General features: G+C 33.6%; 1 non-coding gene across 1 annotated transcript; it reads left to right on the forward strand.

Annotated features, from left to right (window-relative positions):
* The first annotated feature begins 355 nt into the window (after positions 1-355).
* Positions 356-428, forward strand: Trnay-aua. Its single transcript has one exon. It is a non-coding gene; the product is annotated as a tRNA-Tyr (tRNA).
* Positions 429-25,317: the final 24,889 nt, after the last annotated feature.

The following is a 25,317-nucleotide window of genomic DNA, read 5'->3' on the forward strand; positions in this document are numbered from 1 at the left end:
ATTTTGTTGAGTTGTGGGTGAGCTATAAGTTTGTAGTTTCAGTTTCGGAAATTAATAATTCACTTAAGGCATAGGGACAAACGGAAGTTTTAATTAAAAAAAGAAAAAAAAAGATGAAGTTAAATACTTTTTTTACAAGGGTTCGCAACAACAGAGGTCATATCAACCCTTAGGGTGCCGGTGTTTTTGAACAAAAAAAAACAGTCGTAACTATTACAATTAATTACGGTTTTTAGTTGAGATAAAAAAGTCATTGGCACAAGCGGGATTCGAACCCACGACGAAAAATGGCAAAAAGGAGGGAAAATTCAAAAGGTGGGGTTTAGATGGGAAGTTAGTGTCCGAGTGGATCGAGGTCACGATAGCTCAGGTGGTAGAGCAGCGGCGTATATAGCCGAAGGTCGTGGGTTCGAATCCCGCTCGTGTCATTGACTTTTTTATCTCAACTAAAAACCTTAATTAATTGTAATACATTAATTGGTCAAGCGGACCACGAAATTAGTGAATTCGTAAGTATGTCCGGTTCGAATGCAGGGCCGTAGGATTCGAACCCGGCCCCTTATTGGAAATACTTATTGTTAGATTTAAATGCAATGTTCGAAAAAATTATTTTATTATTCGTTACAGTTTCATCCTCACCAAACTTATTTATTACTTCTGTTATGTATTGTTATTATTGTTTTTCCACAGTGTTTAATTTTATCAGTAGATAATTAATTTTTTTTGTAAACTTTACAAGTGCAGAAAGGGGCATCGGTGGCCGCAACAGTTGAGGCGTTGACACGGCGCTCATAACTCTAAAGTAATGGTCCCGGGTTCGAATCCAGCGGCCTTGAATTCGAACCCGACAAACTTACAATTTTTTTTTTTTTTCAAAAACTGGCACTCCGAGAGTTCATATATAAATACAGTGCAGAAACATCATGTTTATGATAGGAGATAAACTTAACTTTATACCTTTATGCTTATGTCAAAGCGAACTAAGCATTTGCTTTTAGTTTTTAGGACTTGGGGAGAAGAAAATTGATTTTATGATTGATAGTATATTGCAAAGGTAAAAAATCTATAAATGCGGAAAGAAATTACAAGCATTTTATTTAATCTCTGATATCTTGGAACAGAAAAAATTGCCGTCTTCTTAATGTTGCATCAGATTAATTTCACAAAATTACATTTTATGTCACAAATCTTCAGTCTTTTTGATAAAATTACAAAACTTTCTATTGAACATCTAAAACTCAATACTTGACAAGTTGAACTGAACTTAAAAAATGTCATTCTGTTCGTAATTATTGCAAAATACTTACGGAGTGGAAACGCAGATTTGTTATTAAATTTTCATTGGCACTAGTATAAGTATTTATGCCTGGTACTCTTAATTAGCGTGAAAATTTGATAAACAATGACTTATTATTTACTTCAGAAAACGTTCTCACAATACCAAAAAGCTTGAATTGTATCATGATGCCGGCAACACATGCTGCTCCGTCCATTGATCTAGACGTCGACGAACCTTGATGTTGAACTCTGGTGGGAAAGCGAGACGCAGAACGAAGTTTCTGGTGAAAAGTTGACGTAACGAACGTGAGAGAGCAGAGGCGTGCAAGTCAGCTTTTAGAGCTTTCAAGTCGGAGCTCCTCCCGACGGCATCGGGTTGAACTAAGTCCAGTCCTAACTTGCCGCTACTTTTTAGTATACAAAATTACGTCCGTACTTCTTTTACAAAAGTGCAAATACACCTTTGTTACATAAAGTGATACTACGTTTACGAATTATTCATAGCAAACTGTCACAATGCACACATTAGCTGACATATGTAAAACCCAAATTATACCTTTATTTGTATATCTTTTATGACCCTTTTTCTGTTTATAACTGTACAATTTAGTATTCTGGGTAGAAAAGCGTGACACGACTGAGAAACAAAATCATTAGAAATCATTATTTTGTCTTTATTAAAAATAACCTTACAATTGTATTAATAATATTTAAAAATAAATAAATGACGTGCATTCAAATATTGTATGGTACGTAGTAGGAAAACTTGAAGAATCTGTCGGAATTAGTACGTTTGGTTTATCTCGTTGTTGATAAATAATATTGTATTGAACATCAGCATAATTACATTTTTCAATTTTTTAAATTAAATATTTATCCATTTACGTTTAGTTACTAATTGACCAAATTACTTATTTCAATTAATTATTCTTTTTATGTAAAGGCTTAGTTAAGATGAAAAAGTTAGTGTCAGAAGCGGGGGAACAGCGGCGTATTTAGCCGAATTCATCTTTTAATCTTTTTCAGCCCTTGTACTGAACATCAGCATAATTACATGTTTCAATTTTTTAAATTAAATATTAATCCATTTATGATTAGTGGTCTAATTGACGAAATTACTTATTTCAATTAATTATTCTTTTTATGTAAGGTCTTGGTCGAGATGAAAAAGTTAGTGTCACGAGCGGTATTCGAACCCATGGCATTCGGCTAAATACGCCACTGCTCCCCCGCTTCTGACACTAACTTTTTCATCTCGACCAAGACCTTACATAAAAAGAATAATTAATTGAAATAAGTAATTTCGTCAATTAGACCACTAATCATAAATGGATTAATATTTAATTTAAAAAATTGAAGCGTGTAATCATGCTGATGTATACTCAATGTATACTATGTTCAATTCAAGACTATACATAAAAACAAAAATTAATTGAAATTTTTAAATTAAATTAACAATACCAAGTTCCACATCTCGCTTTGTCGGCAGAATACTTTCATATGTCATGATAAATACTGTTTATTCAGTTATACATAGTCGGCCGTAGTAATGTGTAACAAAATTATTTTACCAAAATAATTTCCGGTTGGTCTTATTCCGAAACGTACTTTGGCATTGTTCGTATTCTTACCATAAATATTCTTATTCTTGCACATTTCGTATTCTTACACATTTTTCAAGCTTTGTTGGTTACAACGAGGTTGTAGTGTAACATGGTAGACAAAGAACTTAAATTTATGGTTGAATCGTGTCGCCATAGGAAACGTGCCTCATAAACTTTTTTGTGTTTGATTTCGGCAATTTTTGTTTCTTCACTAAGAACACCAGAAAAAACGAAAATTATTTTAAACTAATAAAATTTATGCATGTGGGATACTGTAAGAAAAAGGAACATCATAATAACAGATATTAATTTTACAAATATGTTTTATTTTGATATGTACAAAAATAATAGAATAAAAAAAACAGATACAAGTAGAAAAAGTAAAAAATACAAAATATAAATTGATGAAAAAAAATCAGATACGTCTTCAAAATTCCTCGTCGATTGGGATGTTGTCGATGTACTCGTCGTCGACATCTCCGTGGTCTTCCTTTACTCCGAAATGCTTCAAACTATCGTAATAAACCCTTGATTCGTCTTTTCCTAGGAACTGACTCAAATGAAGGAGATCTTTCAATTTTGCAGCTTTTACCGGAAGTCGTGTCGGGTACAAATTTCGTAGTGGTGGCGGATTCATGGTGTTGGTAGCTTCTTTTTTTCCCTTTCTTATTGCCTTTCCTTTTACAATGTTCGTGAGTCTGAACGAGCCAAAATAAGAAACTTTTGAATAAAAAATGTTAGGGTTTGATGTATCCATTTTTAAAACACGAATCGGTCTCGTGGGAATCGAGCATTTGGGTTTGTAAAAATTGGAAAGATGTTCTGTCCAATTTTCAAACTGCATGTCTTTTCCACAGTGAACTACTTTAAATGGGCTAGGCTTCACTCTGCTTTGCAGCAATACTTCCCGCCAATCCTCTGGAATTTCAACATATGATTTAGTGTTGACGTATGCCATGTTCCGATCGCATTCCATGTATGAGTGACCTCGTATTGGAAAAACCACTCTTACTGTTTCAAATCGTTTNTTTTTTTCCAAAACAGCGTATTTCATTCGATTCGTCTCTTCTAAATCTACTAGATAGCGTTAAAATCTAAAATTCGAAAAAAATGGAGTTATACTGTTTTTCCCCTGACCCCTTCAAATTATAAGAATGTGTATCTTTTGGAGTGAAAATTTGACAATCCTGGCCGAAAATATCCTACTCCAAATATGTGGACAGTTTGAAAAATCAATGCTGAAAATTTTGTCGGGGTAAATTTATATAGAGTTTGATTATTCTTTGCAGAAATCCTGGAGCGATTAACAAATTCTGCAATAGATCCAAGAGATGAAATCTAGTTGTAGACCTCGATGTATCATTCGGGCTTTCTGAAATTTTCTGAAATATATAGAATAAATTTACTTTATTCACTTCTAGCTAGTATATTTATTTTATAATCACTCGTACTATCTATCATTCGTCAAGGTTGTTACACATACAACAAAATCTAGTATAATCCTAATATTCTGTTTTATTTCTCGAAAAAGTTTTTCTATGTACTATTTATAAAAGAAGGCAGACCAAATAGAATCAGAATAATATGAAACGACCTGCTTTAACAAGCTGGAAAATGAACTGCCATTCGATTAAAAATTTCTAGGTTCTACATCAATTCACACTTTGAAGTGTTTATGTTATTAAAACATCGACGTCGATACAAATCTGAAAAAAGATTAGCAAGATAAGATTTTAAGGGTTATACAAAACTTATTAAATATAAATTTTATAACTTAATTAAATATAAGTGGTATTCTGTAACATAGAAGCAGGTTCGTCGTAAATGCTGGTGTTGGCCATTGGATCAACTCAAACAAGATTATTTTAGATTTTTCACAAACAAATAATAATTTATAGAAATGTGTGGTGATTGGTGACCGTTAGTCGATTATTATTCGGAAATCGTGAGATGCGGTCTGGTGTGATGTAGGTTTCAGAAAAACATTTTCTTTATCGTGCCAACGTTTCGATCTTTATTGAGACCATCTTCAGGGCCTTGTGTTGTCTGCAACAAAAACGAGAAGAACGAAGAACAGGGGATTCTATGAACAAATTTCAACTACATATGGACACGAAGAAAAAAGTATTCTGAAGGACATCGCCAACAATGGGAAGAAACTCGCTATTAATCAGAGAACCTTTTTGTTGAAATTCAGACAACACAAGGTCCTGAATATGATCTCAATAAAGATCGAAACGTTTGTACTATAAAGAAAATGTTTTTCTGAAACCTACATCACACCAGACCGCATCTCACGATTTCCGAATAATCAATTTATAGAAAGTTGAACTAAAACGCAGTCAATTTTTGGTAATGCCCAGGAATAAAAGCAGTAATTAAGGCAAAAATGAAAGTGAATTTACTTTCATTGTACAATTCATTACTTTTCTTGACCTCTTTGACAATTAGACAAGGTGTAATACCACACTCTCAAAGGAGAACAAATTATCGCAAAATTTCAAGAAATGTTTACTAATTTTCTTACCTAGAGTTTTCCTAACGTTGTAGTTTTATTTCATGTGATTTCCATAATGAAATCGTTCATTATTACACGCAATAAACGTTTCGTTCAGACCCCATTTGAAAAATTATTCGTGGGCAGTAAACGTGTAGTTGAATATACAGAATGTCTTTTTCGTTTTTATATCGAATACATTTTTAAAATGTTCTGAGAGGAATGAGGAATCACTCTGAAGTCAATTTCCGGTCTCGGAGAGGCGAACATCGGGAAGTAAGTGAGTGTGCGTTTGCCATTCTTACCTTCGTACTTATCGCGCCTCCGAAATAACTTCCTGGTATGCCGATTCTCATGGCTCCCTCCTCTGGCAGCCCTTTAACAAACATTGCTGTTTCTTCTAACGGGATTCCTGGTGAAGCAATTCAATACAGAATGAAAGACAATATTCATATATCTCTGTAAAGTAGGATTAGCAAAGAGAATAGTATGATATTGGACTTACATTAACAATTATCACACATTGAGTGAGTACTTTGATTGAATATAAAAAATATATTTTGCTTTTTATAAATTCACTTTTTTCCACATCCTACATGTATTTGTTAAATTTAAACAATGTTTGTAAATCCCAGGCACTGAAGATGATCTGAATAAAGATCGAAACGTTGGCACGATAAAGAAACTGTTTTTCTGAAACCTACATCACACCAGACCGCATCTTACGATTTCCAAATAATTTATCACGCTATGATAAATTTGCAAGATGATAATAACAATAGATCTTTATTTCGGCATAATGGAAAATGCAAAAGATAACACAATTTTTTGAATTCCAAGACGAATAATTAAAAAAAACTTTAGCACATAATTATAAAACTATTGTGATATTCTTACATTACACCCTGCTTTTCATAAGTATAAAAACGTGTGCTGGATAGCACTAAATTAAAATTAACAATGCCTTTTTATTACAATAAACCAAGTCAAAAACATATATTAATTTAGAAAAACAGACAGAATTTTAATCTATTGGGTCAAGAATGTATGACCGTATAATTTTTTTATAAATAACGAAAGTTCTGAAATTACACAATTATATTTTCATAAATATTGTTTAGTACTATATTATAAGGAAAATTGGAGAATATCGTTGTATTTATTTTTGGTAAATGAAGCATTCATTAGTGCTAGCAACTCTTGCGTGATGTAAGTTTAAGCATACATGAAATAATTCATTTTTAATCATAAGATTACATTTTAAAACTGAAAATTTGAAAAAAATGTTTACAAATTAAATTCTGTGCATAGTAACTTTGTGTTGTATCTCTGTGATTTATTTAAAATTGCTTTTGTTAGGCAATTTTGAGTGACTTTTAGGGCACATCATAATATATTCTTACAATTTCCTCCCCATGATGCAATCCCATAGAATAATATCAATAGTGCTAAGGCGAAATAAATCGATTTTAGAGAAGATAAATGTAAAATGCTTCTAAGAATTCTAAAGTTGTAAACGCGATTCTCTTTTCCCATATTTCGTTCCGAAAATTAATGTTTAAATGTTGTCAGGAAGTGCTGGAAATAATTTAATACGCTTTCACACGAACGTAAAATAATTTTAATTATTAATTTAATTAAATTATTACTTAAAAAATTTATTTATGCTTAAATGTTGGCATGTTTTTTAATGAAAAAGACAACGTTAGTTTTTCTAAATTTAACGGTTGTTTCTAAATTTAAAAGCCGAGAATCTTTATCAAGCCAATCTTTATTAATAGAGTTAGTAATGTTATTTCAAATTTGGCTGAATAAATAATAGTAATGTCATCAGTGTAATTAAAGTTTTTCGTAGAAGTGTTCAATTTAAAAAAACCGTTAATTAAATAAGGAACAAGATAAGACCTAAAACTGTACCCTGTGGTGCTCCACATTTAATTGACAAGAACAAATTCCAATTTTCGCAGTCCTATCGGGAAGAATTTAAGATCAATTTTGAATTAGTAGCTTATTTGTCAAGTTAATCAAATTTAATTTAAAAGTTGGATTTATTTGTATTAATTTAATACATTTGACATATCATTTTGATATTGTAATTTGAGACGAAATAAATAAAATAAAAGCATCTTTTACACATAAAAGAAAAAATGCAAAAAACGGATATATTTCGATCACTCATCTAACCGACCAAAATGGGCCAAAGCATCCTTGCTTTAAGGAAAAAAGCAACCAGCAGATTAAGAATAATATTAATTTATTCTCGTTGGTTTTTCTTTTACGGTCGGAATTAAATATAATAGGGTTTTCTTCAAAAGAATTCTCGCCTTTTCCTAAAATATTTATTCTTACGAAATCGATTTCGGGATGTTCCCGCCAGTCATGTCTTTTTCTCTTACATTCATTATAGTTTGTGTTATATTCTTTAATACATTTATTATTTGTTATATTTATTTATATTTTAGTTTGTGTATTTGTTTAAATTATATTTTATTATTTATGTATATATATTGGTTTTGTTTTTTTATATTACTTATCTCCATGAACTTATTAAAAATTTTATACAATTATAAAAGTTGTGATATTTCCAACTTTAGCCATACTCGCAGATGTATTTTTACAAAAGTGTGAAGCGAAATTCTTCCGCCCGAGTTATGGCAAAACATAACGTCACACGCATATACAGATTGGGTACCAATGATAGTATAAACCACATATAGATCTGAACTCATTTCATAAAAAAATAAAAGTCAAAAATAGAAACAAACAAAAGTATTAACTTCCTAGACTTAAAAATCACAAACACAGAAGACAACTTACGATTTGAAATATACAGAAAACCGACAACTGACATCATACAAGCAGGCTCCAATCATCCACACCAACCAAAATGGTAGCGCGGAAATACATGCCTAAAATCAATCCCACCAACCAAAGGCAAGTACGAAAACGAATTAAATCGAATACAAATCATTGCAAGTAAAATCTACAAAGCAAAGACAATCAACAGAATAATAAACAAAACATGTACACAAAAACAAAACTGAAAATGGCGAGGCAGACTAAAATGATAAGTAACATTCAAACACTAGATTTATAAAACTGTTATTTTTGGTGGGTAGTAAGGCTTTCAAATATCAACGTTTAATCTGCTCATGCTTCTAAGTTCTTTGTGAGTTTTTGCTTTTCGCTACCGTCAATAGGGCCACTAAATATGGTGGCATACCAAATCTGCCATGATATACCAAAATTAGCGGAAATAGCTGAAAGATTAAGCAGTACAGGCTTAGCTGAATGCACGAATAAAAAGCCGTCAGATCTTTCTTAAAACCATTTGGCTACCTCATCCAGAAGTAAAGGTGATTAAGAATCCATATAAGTAGTCTATTATACATTTCATTATCGACTAAAAAATAGCCTTTTCAATGTCAGCAGCTTGAATGTACAGTTTTTCCTGTTTCGCAAAGTCGATGTACTGATGAACAATTCATGCATTTTTTCTGATCTGAATAAATCGAATTTGATTTGTTTAATATAACTTAATATCCATTATCTATAATTTTTTTAGATTTAGTTTAGGTTTAGTCTTTAATAAACAATGATCCGTTTACGAATGTGCTTTATCAGGTGAAAGAGTAAGTCCTATTCACAAAATGAATGCAAGACAAAATATATTTTTGGAAAATGTGTGGTGTTTAGTGACAGTTAGTTAATGATTATTTGGAGATGTGAGATGAAGTCTGGTGTGACGTAGGCTTTAGAAAAGCAATTTCTTTATCATGCCAACGTTTCGATCTTTATTGAAATCATCTTCAGGGCTCAAAGTGTTTGTTTTCCGTGTAGATGTGTCATTCTTGGAAAATAGTGAAACAACACTAGTCGGGCATCACTTCGTGTTAAAAATGCATTTTCCAATTTTCCAAACGTCTAAGTGGAAATGAGGGTTTTATCAGAAGGGATATAATTTCTGTTGGAGTCATTTAAGTGTGTTACACTAGTTTACGATTGGCTTTTGACGGAGACCCGGATAATCGCTCTATTTACGATCAGCCGTGAAGTTGACCGGGAAAGTTGTAAAGATGTCCCGGCTTCATTAAACGGCTAGAAAACGAGACGTGTTTTACGGTCTTTGATAACGCCCATTGTCCTCCGGCCGAGGGGGGCCCCATATTTATCGTGAGAGGCAGTCGGAATCCCTGGAGCACGCGAAACGAATTATATCCACGGTAAATAATTTAGCGTCACGCCGTAATAATTAATAGTCTGGCCGAATGCCTGTCCGCCTTTAACTCGGCTCTGTTTATTTACGAGTTGGATACTTTTTTGAGTTTTCCAGGTTTAGGTCGCTCGATCCCGAAGCACGTCCCGTCACGCTGTGATTTAAGCCCCTTCATCACGGCACTCAGGAAACGAAAAAATTAGAACATCCGAACAAGTTTCGCTTTATTGTCATAGCAACGAAAAAATTGCAAACATCCACCTATAAACGGCAGCAGAAAAATTAAAAATATAAAATTTCACAAACGGGCAAAAGTTCGTTATTGTTGACCTTTGAATTTTTATTTTATTTATAATATTTCCATAAAAGACACAGCAATATTCAAGGATACATAAACAGTACATTTTGATGTAAATAATCAGAAAATATAATCATTATATAGAAATCGTGAGATGCGGTCTGGTGTGATGTAGGTTTGAGAAAAACGTTTTCTTATCCTGCCAACGTTTCGATCTGTATTGAGCTCATCTTCAGGGCTCAAAGTGTTTGTTTTCTGCGTAAGTGTGCCATTCTTGGGTGTCGTGTTGACAGTGCTCTGTGTGCCATTGTTATTTATATTATATATATTTATATTTGTTTAAGTACTAGTTTTTCTCCATTCCTTGGCTCCTCTTTAGTATATTTAAAAGTTTTCCAACGGTTTAGTCAAACTTCTGATTTTATTGTGCAGCCAGATAATCATCTTACAGCCGGCCCTCTGCGCGTTTTCCCACTTTTCTGGTCTTTCACGCATATTTTGTTTAAAACTGCAGCCATTTGGGAGTCTCGATTTGTTAGTGACTCTCCGATTTTGTATGAAAACAATATCAATATCCTCAATTGCTAGCTTCTCGTTTCCTCAGGTTGTCAATTACAGAATAGACACAAAACATACAATACATATAGAAACATCACCACCACATATAAACATAGAAATCTGGTCACATTCAATCCCTCAGAGTACTCGATATTTCTCGGGGCGAGGTCGAACCCACTCCATTCTCTCTAATAACTTACTTTTACTCTCCAGACACACACTCACCCCAGAGTACTCGATATTCCTCGGAGCGGGGTTGCTATATGATCTCAACATTTAATATCATTATAACATTAACCATAGGTTTAAAAATTGTAAATATATATTTCTTTAATTAAAGTTTCAAAGTCGTGATAAAGATGGCGTATTCCTTGAAAGTTTTCTGCCTTTTTTTCAACGATTCGGAAATCGTGAGATGCGGTCTGGTGTGATGTAGGTTCCAGATAAACATTTACTTTATCGCGCCAACGTTTCGATCTTTATTAAGATCATCTTCAGGGCCTGGAATTGACAAACATTGTTTAAATTTAACAAATACCAGTAGGATGTGGAAAAAAGTGAATTTATACTGAATTTTTTTAAATATTCAATCGAAGTATTTCTTCTCTTTGTTTGAAAATAAAAAAAAATATTTTTTGCATTGTATAAATTCACTTTTCTCCACACCCTACATGTATTTGTTAAATTTAAACAAGGTTTGTAAATCCCAGGCCCTGAAGATGATCTCAATAAAGATCGAAACGTTGGCACCATAAAGAAAATGTTTTTCTGTAACCTACATCACACCAGACCGCATCTCACGATTTCCGAACGGTCACTAATCACCACACACTTTTATCCAACCAATTTTAAATCAAAAGATGTAAGAAATTAATTTGGCGAAAACCATTTTGCAATGTATAATTTGATTGAATAGTTGATAGAATCATATCTTAGCAAGTCTTGATTAGAATAGTTTATTTCATTTTTTGACTGATTAATTTCCACGTGAAGTTTGCTCGATTAGAATGGTCTGCTTATCCTAGCTGTTTTTTGTGGTTTTATACTTGAAACAAGTACGAGATCCGGACTTAACCACCGCGATCCGGCCCTCTGAAACCATGATTAATAGACGGTTCCAGGAATCGACAGGAATCCAGGCCGGATCGACTGTGTTTTTCGATATTTCTTTAACAATTCCATTAAAAAGAATTAAAACTTTTAATTTTAAGTTACACACAGAGGGAAAATTCAAAAGGCGGGGTTGAGATGGGAAGTTAGTGTCCGAGTGGATCGAAGTCATGATAGCTCAGGTGGTAGAGCAGCGGCGTATCTAACCGAAGGTCGTGGGTTCGAATCCCGCTCGTGACACTAACTTTTTTATTTCAACTAAAAACCTTAATTAATTGCAAGGTATTTAAGAAGGACCGTGAGGACGAATGGGCTTGGAAATGCATTCGTTGGGTGCTGAATTGGCTTAGCTGTTGACAGACAAACCTCGGTGCTGCACGAATAAGATTAAGGTCTGCCCATGGACTAGCAATACCTGGGGTGGGTGATTGTCGAGTCAGCCGGCAATTTACTGTAAACAGCTAAGCAGAAATTGTGGGGACTACGAGAAGTCAATAAGCACAACTCGGCATATGTTTGTATGTCCGTATATGTGCGGATTTGAGCCTATGTAAAATCCAAATCCGAATCCAAAGGGGTGCGAGGTTTGTCGCCTTCTTTGACGAATACAATCTTATTTCTTTCCATCGATTACTGGTGATTGTGTGTTCATTTTCTAAGTATCTGGTTTCGGATTTACCGCAGATTTCTACAATCCTCCTGGAACATGAAATACTAAAAAAATATGGACCAAATTTACGGAAATTTAGCATGAATCTGATGATGTTAGGGATTATAAATATGCTCACGGAAATGAAAAAGTGTGTAATGTGTGGAAATGAGAATACAGATGGTAGATTTAGTCTTATGTTAATTAATGATAAAAAGTAATTATTTGAATGTATTAATGTGATTGGGTTGTTGTGTGATGTGTGTTTGAGACTTTGTTCATGTTAAATGTGTCGTTTGATTGTACTTACAGAGAATTTAATATAAAGGATTTCCCAAAGATGAGGAAGCCACAAATAAATTATTAATAATAAGTAAATGGGAAATAAAAGACATCAGTATGAAAAACCAATCATGCAAATTTAGTCTTTATTGATTTTATCATTAAAAAACTGACATAATATTGAACTTACAAGAATTAAAAAAAAAAATTTAAAATATTTAAACATATAGTGTTTGTGCCTATTTTTCATATCTTGCCATCAAATTCAAGTATTGCAATGCTGTCGGTACTTTGTTAAAGGGCAAGTATACGTGTTAGAAGATTTTCAAGGGTACATTGTTGGAAGCACGAAAGAGTGGATTTCCATAGGGCTGCGGGGAAATGGTTTCTTTCTTTAGGTGACATATCTGTCGGAATATTTAGGTTTTATTCAAGGAATGGATTGCCGTCTGAACGAGGGCTTTTCTTGCTTGCATTTCAAAACAGAAATCGCCCCTTCACCCTTCCACCCGAATCTCCTTTGTCTTGGCAACTTGCTACTCCTTGCTAGTCGAGGCCCTCCCGGCTCGTTATTGAAGTGTTTCTAAGAGAATTCATTTACAAATGGAATGGGAATAGGCTTTTAATGGAAAAGGGGTTGTTTGGTAGGGTGTTTAGGATCGATTCCGAGGGCTGTGTATTGTGATGTCTACAACAGGGTGGTCCCATCACGACGCCACGAGCGAGGGGACCTAATAACTTGACACTCTAATTCCTACCACAAGACTTCCTGAATAAATTCCACCTTCGAGGTATACACTTTCAAATTGATGAAAAAATCCAACTACGTGAATTCCATTATATCAACACTTGCCGTGGTCTAACTATATTGTGCAAAAAATAAATTTTCATAAATTGACAACAAAATATTTTAAATAAGAATAGAAGAGAACACGACTTTTAAAACAACTTGATACTTCTTTTTTATTAATATTAATGTAAGGATCAGAGTTCGGGTTGTTTTACAGATAATTACTGTTGTACTTTTCCGAGCTTGAGTAAAGGTTAGAAAGATTCTTCTTAAGAAATTTACCTCAGACTTTTTTCCGTTTTATTTGAAATTTACAACTGTAGAATTAACTGCAACAAGGAAATATAATAGTGGTAGATAAATATAATTGACTAGTATTGTCTTGAACCGAGAAGTCACTCAATAGTACAAGCATTCTAAGCATTCACTATCGCTATCAATAAAAATGAGATCTCGAGGCTATCGGCGTGTCAGTCCTGGACTATCAAGAATTGTGGCTGAGAAAAGTTGGGTTACTAAGGAATAGGGATGACCAATTAGTGATGAGTAGAACTTCTTGTATCTTGATTTGATTAGGCAACACTAAATTTAGCAAATTTGTTAAAGCTTAGTTAATCCCAGAAGTTGAGGGCGTGTGCAGTGTTTTTCCTTCTATGTGTCATCCCGTGTAATGTCAGAACTTATTTTTTGCGTTTGTAAACTTCAATATACTGTTATAAACATAAACGTTTTCATGCCCAGTTTTTCATTTAACCTGTTCTTGCCCAAAGTTGTTTCAGAGCAATGCCAACATAAGCCATTTTGTTTATGGTTAGAAGGAAATCCCGTAGGTTTAGCGCGCAGTGTTGCTCCTGCTCGGTTTCTCCTGTGTATTGGTAACACTGGTTTATTTGGCGCTAATCTAAATTCTCTATCACTAAACTCACACGATTTACGGCTAGTCTTTTAAAGAAATTACTAAAAAATATAAATTATAAAAAAATTAATTATTAAGAAGATTAAGATTAAAATTACAAAGAAGAATAACTAATTAAAATAAATAATACAGTCGGTTGTAAACGCAAAATACGTAATATAAAAATTACAAAAGTTTTCTTGATTTAAGGCATCATTAGCCATGAAGGTTAAGTGAAGTTGAGGTCATGATGAAGTGTACGATTGTACACATAGAAATGAGCATTTCCGATACAACGGAGCGTTTTGGACTGGAAGTACTGGATTCGATAAGAAATGGACACTTTGGCTGAATCTCTATTTCCATACGGAAAGTCCAATTCGGTTTGAGTAATGTGTTGTTGTTTAGTCTTTTATTTTGAAGGGATTTTGGATCGTCTGTTTAAGTTGAGGGAGAAGTTTTTATCGTCTGTTGAGTACTTGTTTAAGTCTAGTATGGAGGATTCGACGTGAGTCCTTTGCTGAAATCCTAAGTAGCGAACACATTTTCTTGAGGGTAGAGGAACTCGGTTGAGGTTGCAGGACTAATGGAAAATTAATGTACTGACATTTTTTCTAATCCTCCACTTCTTTAGCCAAAGCTCAACAACGTAAAGTAAGACTGTAAGGACTCCTCCAGGCAGGATTCCTCCAAGTTCTTGGTCCCATACACGTAACATAACTTCTGTTATTTCTTTTCACTGCAATACTTCCATGATCACATTTGCAGATGACACTGCGACCCTGTCCACTCACGAGATTCCTGTCTTGGCCGTTCTCAGTTTCTAAAATACTTTCTAAGTGAATTCCCTAACGATTTTGTGTATTTATGTATACTTTTTAACTTTGAAATTTGTCTATCATGTAGTTAATGTTGTTATTTTTAATTGTATTTTGATTTCTGTTTAAAAAACAAGTAAAATGATAGCATCTCTATCTTTCTAGGATTCTATGTTCATTTTATAGGAAAATTTAGTTTTTTTCCTTTTTAATTAATGGCGTTCAACTAAAATGAAATGGCCATAGTGGTTGAAAACCATTAATAAAGATAAAAAAAGAAAAATTGTCATTTCTGTTTGCATGTAATGAAAAGCATTAGAAAACAAGTAAAAAGATCGCATCTACTTCTTTCTAAGATTCTATGTTCATTTTCTCGCAAAATTTAGTTTTCTTTTTTTTTATATTTGATGAAATTCAACTAAAATGAAATGAGCCATTGTGGTTGAAACCATCAATAAATAAAAAAGAAAATAAATTTTGTGATTGAAGGCCGTTAATTTGTAATTATAGTATTCCTTAAATTTCGTTAATTTTATTAATAATTATTCAGAAATCGTGAGATTAATCGTTAATTTTATTAATAATTTGTTTTCTGGTATTACATTCTGCAATAATTTAGACTTTTTCTTATATAATTATTTAAGTATAAATATAACTAAAAGTATACAGATTGTTTGCAGGTTTGAAAGGTAGTTAAAGATTATTGATTAGACAATAAAGGCTAGGCGATAATTAACGACTACTATTCTTCGATAGCTCTTTCCTTAATTTTCAGTATTGATTAGCCCGGTATTCATTCTCCCCTACTTTGAACTTGTTCCATTGTCCAAAAAAGTGACTTTTATTTTATTTTTAAATTACACGAGTGTATAGCAGAGTAGTTAAGGTTGGGTGATAAGATCTTCTTTAGAGGTCATATGGGGCAAAAACAACTTTTTGGGCTTTGCCGAGAATTCTGAGGTTTATTCCATCATCATACAGAGTAACTTGTGTTAATTTGATTCTTTTTTAAACAGTCACTGATGATGGTGGGATAAACCACGAAAGCTCGGCACAGCTCAGAAAGTTGTTTTTCCTGTATATGACCTCTAATGAAGATGTTATCACCCAATCTTGACTATTTGCTTGCTTATTTATGTCAGACAGATATTTATCTTTTGAAAATACTCGTTAGAACAGGTCTTACACGATTTGCAAGTTCTCCTTGGCTTCTCCGACTTCCTTTCCAATGGTGTGTCTTCAGTCAGATGACCTTCCGTAAGTATATCCGTAAGTACCTAAAAGAAAAGTTTGTTCAAAAATATTTCGTATTAAATTAATAATTACAAAATCCCCTCCAGCTTCGTCTGCGGGGGGAAGCGAAAGGAAAACGCGACAATTTCTGATTACATCCTGAATATAGAAGGAGGCGACAATGTGCCGTGGGCCTTTGTCGAAGGAGCGCAAGGAGTGGAGGGAGACAAGGCATTTATCTTTGAATATAATTCATTAATCATTGTTAAAAGTTGGACAAGAGGGAGACAGAGCTCGGGATGAGGGAGAGGGAGCGAGAGGAGTGAAGTGCATTGTATAAGGATCTAGGAAAGAGCTTCCGATTGTCCTTTTGAAAGGGCCGAGTTGAATTAATTACAAGATTGTGCCAAGTGTCGCGAGCTCCCTTTGTCGTCGTGTTGTACGCAAAGCGGGTATTAATATTGTGTGCATGGGTTTCCTTGAAAGCTGCGTTTTCAATTGCGCTACACTCTGTTCAGCAAGCAACTTTACACAATAATATTATACTATTCAACATTCTCGACAGAATACGTGTGAATGTGTGTTCCCTCCTTATGAAATATCACACCTCTCTAAGTTAAGCGTGCTTAAATTTAGGAGTTTCTCTGTATTCTCTTCGTCTCAATTCAAGGAAAACCTATTCAAATCAAATAAAATATTAATACCTTTAATTTGAACATTACAGTGCAAAGTGTTAAATAATATATTGCGGTTTTGACCCGTTTAAAAAAGCCTTATAAATGGAAAATAAGAGAAATTTTATTTGTAAATTTCAGCGTTAAAATAGCGTTTATCTACAACCGGTTCAAATGATATTTCAATTGGCAAATTGTTTTACTGATTTATATAAGATATGATGTTTGCTGATCGACCTGGAGATAATCTATGTGGAGTTTCAATCTTCATGGAGGTCAGTAGATACGTGAAGAAAGGAAAAGACAAATTGTTGGGTTCACCAAGCTTTCGGCAACTTAAAAGTGCCATCATCAGGGCTTCCCCAAGAGTGCAGAAAACGAGTAAGTACGTCTTTGGTTTCACGTTATGAAGCACATGGCCAGCAAATTACATTAAACATGGTGAAAACAGTCATCTCGCTAATAAAATCCGTATGATTGTGGTTTCAACAATTTTGTTCTGACTAGCAATTTCTTATAGGTAACATTTATGATCACAGAGTATTTTGACTAGAATTATAGCTATTTATAAAGACTGTACATAGAATTAAAATTAATGAGAGAGAGAGAGAGAGAGAGAGAGAGAGAGAGAGAGAGAGAGAGAGAGAGCGACAACCACCGTCGGCTCAGGTTGAACTGTTACGAAATTTTCCTTTCTTCACCATCTACTGACCTCCATGAAGATTGAAACTCCACATAAATTTATATAAGCTCAAATCTCCACAGGCATATGTATACATACACACATGTCCAGAGTTGAGAATATCACTTCTCGTTCATCGGCAATTCCAGCCTTGGTAATTTACAATAAATTATCGGCAGGCCTCTAGAATCACCGACGCTGGCTGTTCGGAGTCAGACCTGCATACTGTCAACAATTAGGCCATTTCAGCACTTAACGTAGTCAGTTATTAGAGGTATTCACGATGTTTGTAAGATGTTAACTGGAATAGAGAAATGTCCAGTTAGATCATGAATGCCCCCTTCTTTTCTTAGCATGTTAAACATTAATTTGTCCGCAATGCTGCGCGTGGCGATTGGCAAATCTAAAAATAAAACTATAATAGTTCTTGAAGGCTTGTTTTTGTTTTAGTTTTCTTTTGTGTTAAATTGTAAGATGCCAGAAGTTAATAGAAAAGGAAAATTAATCAACTCTTTCAATCAAAAAGCTATCTACTCTCTCGAAAATACTAACAAATGGCACGCTTCAATTCGTGCCGACATACCTAACTTACCTAACCTGTAAACAAAAAACAGCTGTTAAATGCAAGGCTGCCATGTTGGTTACCTACTCCCTAACGTATAGCGTTGAGACTACATTTTCGACCTAACATATAACATTGGCCCTGGCCTGTTAGATCGAGCTAACTTAACCAGCCGATTCTTGCAAAAGTACGTCATCACTTTTCTCGATCTAACAGGACCCAACAGAGTTAAAAGGGTTATCACAAAGGTGATTGCCTCCTATAATTAACCGGGCGATTCGGGGTAAGTTCAGTTTAAATAAAAATTGTGCTCCAAAAGTGTCAGGTTAAGAGAAAAACTATTAGCTTATTTAATAATTTTAAAGAAAACTAAAATTTTACAGTGAAGTTAGTTAACCATAAATATACTCATTAGAATTTCAGCTTTTAAATTGAATTTGGCGGTTAAGCCATAGGGTCTGTTTTACACAATTGCTATGGCTTTATTGGTAACGCTATTAATGCAAATGTCTGAGGGTGCTGTTTTTCCAGCTGTCATTCCTGCTTGTATGCAAATAAAACAACTAAATATTTTAATGCTGGAATACCAAATATACATACATTCTGACGTGTCGGTATTCATGAAAACTCGTAGAAATTGTAAACTGTTAGCTATAAAATAATCTTGTTATATTTCTACTTATCGCTCACCCACAATAAAAGTGACACAACTCAGATAAAGAATTTACTAAGAATTAATTAGGAGAGATAGATGGAAGTTTACTCTTTTTTTTTTAACTTATGTATTAAGTACTCGCCATTACAGTTCCTGGCTATAAAAAACTGCTTTGATTCATCTATACTGTCTTTCATTTGACTAAGACTTAAGAGAAAATACAAAAGTTTTAAAATTTCGGCTGACACCTCCTCAAAGCTACACCTTTTTGAGATATGTAACTTTTCGTACATATATTGGTTTTTTTAATTTAGGTCGTGTGCTCTAACGACTATTGTGATCAATGAATGACAATAAACGTATTAATTCCATTAATTAGGGTTTTTAGTTGAGATAAAAAAGTCAGTGTCACGAGCGGGATTCGAACCCACGACCTTCGGCTTGATACGCCGCTCTCAAGTGGTAGAGTAGCGGCGTATCAAGCCGAAGGTCGTGGGTTCGAATCCCGCTCGTGACACTGACTTTTTTATCTCAACTAAAAACCCAAATTAATTGAATAATATTAATTGGTCAAGCGAACCAGGAGAACTAGTGAATTTAAACGTATTAATATTTTCGTGATAGTAACAGACAACGTACAAACCATAACAAATGACTATAAGTATCCATGTAGCAAATTTTACTGAAAGTATTAGTTATTTAATTGATAATTGATAATTGACTTAATTGATGACTGGTAATTAGTTATTTAAAATACAAAATTAATTATTGAAATAGAGTTTGTATTGATTATTAAAAATGTCAAAATTAAAAAATTAAAAATGGTGAAAAAACAATAAAATAATGAAGAATGATATTAAAATAAAAGAAATGAAACTAAAATAATTCACGAACACTCTTGATCAAGGTATAGACTTGAAGAAAAAAAGCAAATTTGCTTGTTAGTGCCCCTTTCAACCTATTTTAAAGTCATCATCAGGGATAATGAATTCCACATTACGAAAAACATGTTTGTACAATTGATATAACAATTGTTTTACATTTTAGATAATCATTTCCTAATTATTAACATTTAAATTATTTTAACAATGGTAGCTAATATTATATCTCGAGAATGATTATCGATCTACTGTTCAATCGGATTTTTTTGTTTTAAAAGAATGTAGTAATACTGTTTATTAATAATTATTTTTTATGGTGTAGAGCCCAGCAGAAGGCAACCCCGAAATGTCGACAGAAATTTCGAATTTTGTCTTGCTACACCTCATCCCTGATCACGCTAAAAATCTGTATATTAGACATAACACAATACAAAAATTACTTTTTAAATTGTTACCAAACTGAAAGCCTGTTTAGTTGTATGGATACATATTCTTACTGAATCTATCGCTACAATTAATAATGTTATGGATTACACACTCTCTCTTACTTAAACAAACAAGTTAACAAATCTTTAAAAAAATTAAAGTAGTGCCTCTATCTGTAATATAATCCCAACCTGAGAGCACAGTAAATACAGATACTGCAGTTCAAATAATTTATTTATTGTTGTATTTAATGAAACATTTGTAGGTTGAATCGCAAGTGAATAAAACTGAATGATTCTATATTACGTACACTACATCTTTAACAAAATCTACACAGGCTTAAAATGAGGGACGGCTCGTTTTGTTTGGAAAAACTGATAGCACGAGGACTCCCCTGTAGGAAATGGACTATAGGCGGTGATTTTTTTTACAACATCGTCAGAGGGGTCGGTTCTTTATTCTTTTGAATTGCACTTTGTTTGCAAATGTGCTGGCTACGAGCTATGAGATAAAGAAAAGGAAGTCCGGCCTCTGTTATTGACTCAAACTGCCGTCCCGGTCCCCTCGTTTCTTTCAGGCATCGATTCCCGATACTCCCGAACCGTCTGCAGATTCAATTATTCCCCCAGACCCGATAAGGCTATCCCGGGAGTCTTAATTATTCTGATGGGCATCTAAGACAAGTTTCAATACGTATAATGGCAACAGGGTCACAATAGGGACGAGGAGAATGACAACAATGCTGTTGACCCTTTGTTTCAGCTAGAGTTCGCAGTTGTTCCTATCCATTGTTATAACCTTAAAATGGGGCCTCTCTTTTCATTTGGATGTCATCTTTTTGCCCTCATCCGTCTGTTCCTGTTATTGCCGTGATTACTACGCCTCACTCCACTCACTTCTTTTGTTCTTCTCTTCAAGTAATTGTCACCCTCTCTAATAACCCTGATGGAATTCCAGCCCTTCTGATTCTCAGCCAGTTTTCCTCAACAAGTCACTTCATATCCCAATAGAAATTCAGGAATTCGCTAAATCTCTTCCCAAACAAAGATCTTTTCAATTCGATCCGGCTCTTCGAATCTTCAACTCTCGTTATCGTGTTTGTTGAGAAAACAGTTTTTACCACTATCGTAAAGAAATAATTTAAAAAAGATCATTTCAACTTTTTTAACCATTTGTATTGTAAATATAATTATATAAGATGATAGATATGATTGATGTTTTAGAGTTTTTATAAAAACAATACAGAAATGTGTGGTGATTAGTGACCGTTAATCGATATTTATTTAGAAATCGTGAGATGCGGTCTGGTGTGATGTAGGTTTCAGAAAAACATTTTCTTTATCGTGCCAACGTTTCGATCTTTATTGAGATCATCTTCAGGGCCTGGGATTTACAAACATTGTTTACATATAAAAATTACATTTTTGATGTGGAAAAGTGAATTTATACAATGCAAAATATATTTTTTATATGTTCAATCAAAGTATTTCTACTCACTAAATGTGTTTGTCTTCTGTGTAATTGTGCCATTCTAGCGTGTCGTGTCGAGAGAGCCAGTGAGATTTTGCTATTTTGTGTTTATATACGTTGGATTTTGAAGGGGTGGGGAAGGATGTCGGTTTGAAAATCCCAGGCCCTGAAGATGATCTCAATAAAGATCGAAACGTTGGCACTATAAAGAAAATGTTTTTCTTAAACCTACATCACAACAGACCGCATTTCACGATTTCTAAATAAATAATACAGAAAATTGAGCGATATTCAGTTATTAAATAGCCAACTTATTTTTTCAAGTTTTATTTATTTCTTACCGTAATGTTTGTCTATTTTGCTTTTATTTTATTTTCAACTAAACAAATCATTTGTTGCCTGATAATACTTATTACGTTGGGCTCGAGGTATTTGTAAGACAGGACGAAAATCGTCCCCCCCGGGTTTTTATTGCTTATTTATTCAATGCTAATGTTATGCTTCCGATGTTAAAAGCGTGTGCCAGCAACAATGGACTTATGATTTATGTATGGAGCCGCAAGCTGTTTGTTTGCGATAAAAGCCCTAATTACATAATGCTCCTCCACAGATCATTACTCGAGAAGAGAAAATAGCCTAGTAATTTTCACGACGCTATGTGCTAGATCTTAATTATGGAATGAAAAATATGAAAAGTGTATTTGTTTGTAACGTCTAACTTTGTCAGATAAAATTGGCAGTATCGAAACAATATTACAAAAAAGGAAATAATGAAAACATTTAGTAATTGTATTAATTATCAATTAACCAAGTTGTTTTAAGGGTGGCGAATAGAATTAATGTGTTTATTGGTGATCAGAAAATACTGGAAGACTTTATTAAATGTGACAAGAAAACTACTAAGAAATATGGAGTAATGCTCAAAAATCACTCCAACATTTAACAAATAGTAGTTATCAGCCCTTTGAAGGTGAAATTAATCAACTAAAAACAAAATCTTCCGTAGTTTTACTAACTTACGCTGGAACATGAATATGAACATTATGAATGTTATGCTGAAACATTAAGAATGTATTTTTTTCTTAATTTAACAAAACTAACTGTCCTGCCCTGTGCTGCATTAAATATAACTTTTGCGGCCCCCGATAAATTATCAGCGTTATGATATAATTTTTGAGAAAATATTTATCCCTCCGAACTTCAGGATGTAGTTCTTTGAGAAAATGAATCGTGACTATCCATCGCGCAAAATTAGAGTAGGTAATTTGTCTAACTTTCTAAGGACCTGTCCAGAAAGTTTTTCCTCGTGATGTTATTTATCGGTCCTCCCAATTGTACTTCCGAAAACAAATCTCCATGACTTTCGAATTCAGAACTCCAGAAAAAATTTGTACGGTAGGTCTATCTTTTCATGCATTTGACAGCATACAAATTTGTGCATATAAACTAATTGGCTTAGACATCTGCTCCTGCCCCTGAAATTTACGCTGTTTTACCGGAGGGGTCGACTTTTGTACAAAAGAAATTTGCAATGATCTCGATTTCCGTGAGTTCCTAAATGAAATAAATTTCATTTTTAATGTTTAGGCGAACTGGTCCTCAAAGTTTTTAATCAGAGGTTTAACCTTTTTTGAATGGATTTTGATTTTCTGAAATGCGTTAGCCACAGTATTTTTCTCAATATTTTAAGTTCTTGGCTTCCAAAATTCTTTCACATCGCGGGACCATTCAGCCTCATTATTTTTTTTTTTTTTGAAATTTTAGAGTACTACTAGACAGTTTCTGTTCCACCTCTGGACCTGACATAATCTCGTATAAATGTTTTCGATCCCGCCTGTCCCTCCAATTTTGTGACGACACTATCACCGATGATCTGGGATTGGGTATAGCCCCCATTGCGGATTCATATACATCTAATCCTGACATGCTTTTAAAAATATATGGCAATGTATTTTTCACTAGTCTTTTTTTATATTAATTGTATGTATAGAATTTCAACATATTACATCCATAATACAGTTATATATTTAATTCCCTAGTTTTCGTGGTCCGCTTGACCAATTAATATCTTTCAATTAATTATGGTTTTTAGTTGAAATAAAAAAGTCAGTGTCACGAGCGGGATTCGAACCCACGACCTTCGGCTAGATACGCGGCTACTCTACTACTTGAGCTATCGTGCCATTGACTTTTTTATCTCAACTAAAAACCTTAATTAATTGAAAGATATTAACTGGTCAAGCGGACCACGAAATTAGTGAATTTAATGATTTAAAATGAAGTACACTTCACTAAAGTTCTCCGTGGCCATTTCATTTGCCGCCGAGTATCAAATAAATTACACGACATTTGAAAAATGGTAAAAAGGAAGGAAAATTCAAAAGGTGCGGTTGAGATGGGAAGTTAGTGGTCCGAGTGGATTGAAGTCACGATAGCTGACACTGACTTTTTTATCTCAACTAAAAACCCTAATTAATTGAATTATATATTTAATTGTTACATTATTTCAAATTTGGTCTTATTGATTGAATATTAAATGTAGAGTAAATTGATAAAAGATAAATTCCCACAATCATCAGATAATGTTTTAACACTGAACCTAACCAAATTCGGTGCGGATATTTTATAACATACTGGGTCATAATCAGTAAAAAGAATTACTTCAATTCCTAACCTGTACTCATTTACATTGCAATTTATTTAATTGGCGTTGATAGCAAAAAAGGTTTATTTAAGTGGGGGAAGTTGCATGTTTAAAAAATTTCTTCGAGCCGGGCTTAGGATGACCAAAGCCCCTGCCTCAACTGCAATCTCAAGGAATTTTTTATTTCTATAAATTTTCACCAGTAGTAAAAGGGTGTAAGTATGACAGCTTAATCAAAGTGTCCATGTCTCTGTAATAATATTTCTTGTTTTTTTTTCATGGAGCCATTAAATTGAGGGTTGATTTATAGTCTGACCTGAATATTAAATGTGAAATTATCTTATTATGCAATAAACATTGTTTAATTTATTTTGTCAAAATGACAAACTAATAATATATCCACAGATTGGATTTATTGATCAGTTTTCCTTTTAAACATATTTTTTCTTATTAATGAAGAATTGCCGCCGTTATAATTAATACGACCCTTTAATATTACATTGTTTTGTTAAAAAGTCAGGGATAAGATCAATTTAAAAAAAATATGTTCAGTCTATTCGTCGAGCTTTTGAGGAATATATGCCTTGCATCACTACTTTGAATCACCATTAATCATTTAAAGGCTAATAAATACTTATTCAATTCACTAGTTGAGTGGTCCGCTTGACCAATTAATATATTACAATTAATTAAGGTTTTCAGTTGAGATAAAAAAGTCAATGGAACTAGCGGGATTCGAAAAATGGCAAAAAGGAGGGAAAATTCAAAAAGGTGTGGTTGAGATGGGAAGTTGATGTCCGAATGGATCGAGGTCACGATAGCTCAAGTGGTAGAGCAGCGGCCTATCAAGTCGAAGATCGTGGGTTCGAATCCCGCTCGTGCCATTGACTTTTTTATCTCAACTGAAAACCTTAATTAATGCTAATAAATACTCTCAAAAACAAAAACCGGACACTGGTATTTTGTTGTTTATTTCAAACTGTATGTATGTATTTTTATCGTAATTAATTACACCATTCTTCGTTTAATGTAAATTAAATTACCAATTAAACAACTATAATGGTTTGAAATAAAATACTTTATTTGTTCTTCAAA

Source organism: Cimex lectularius, unplaced genomic scaffold (genome assembly GCF_000648675.2).
Source record: "Cimex lectularius strain Harlan isolate CLEC.00 unplaced genomic scaffold, Clec_2.1 scaffold189, whole genome shotgun sequence".
NCBI classification, from domain to species: Eukaryota; Metazoa; Arthropoda; class Insecta; order Hemiptera; family Cimicidae; genus Cimex; species Cimex lectularius.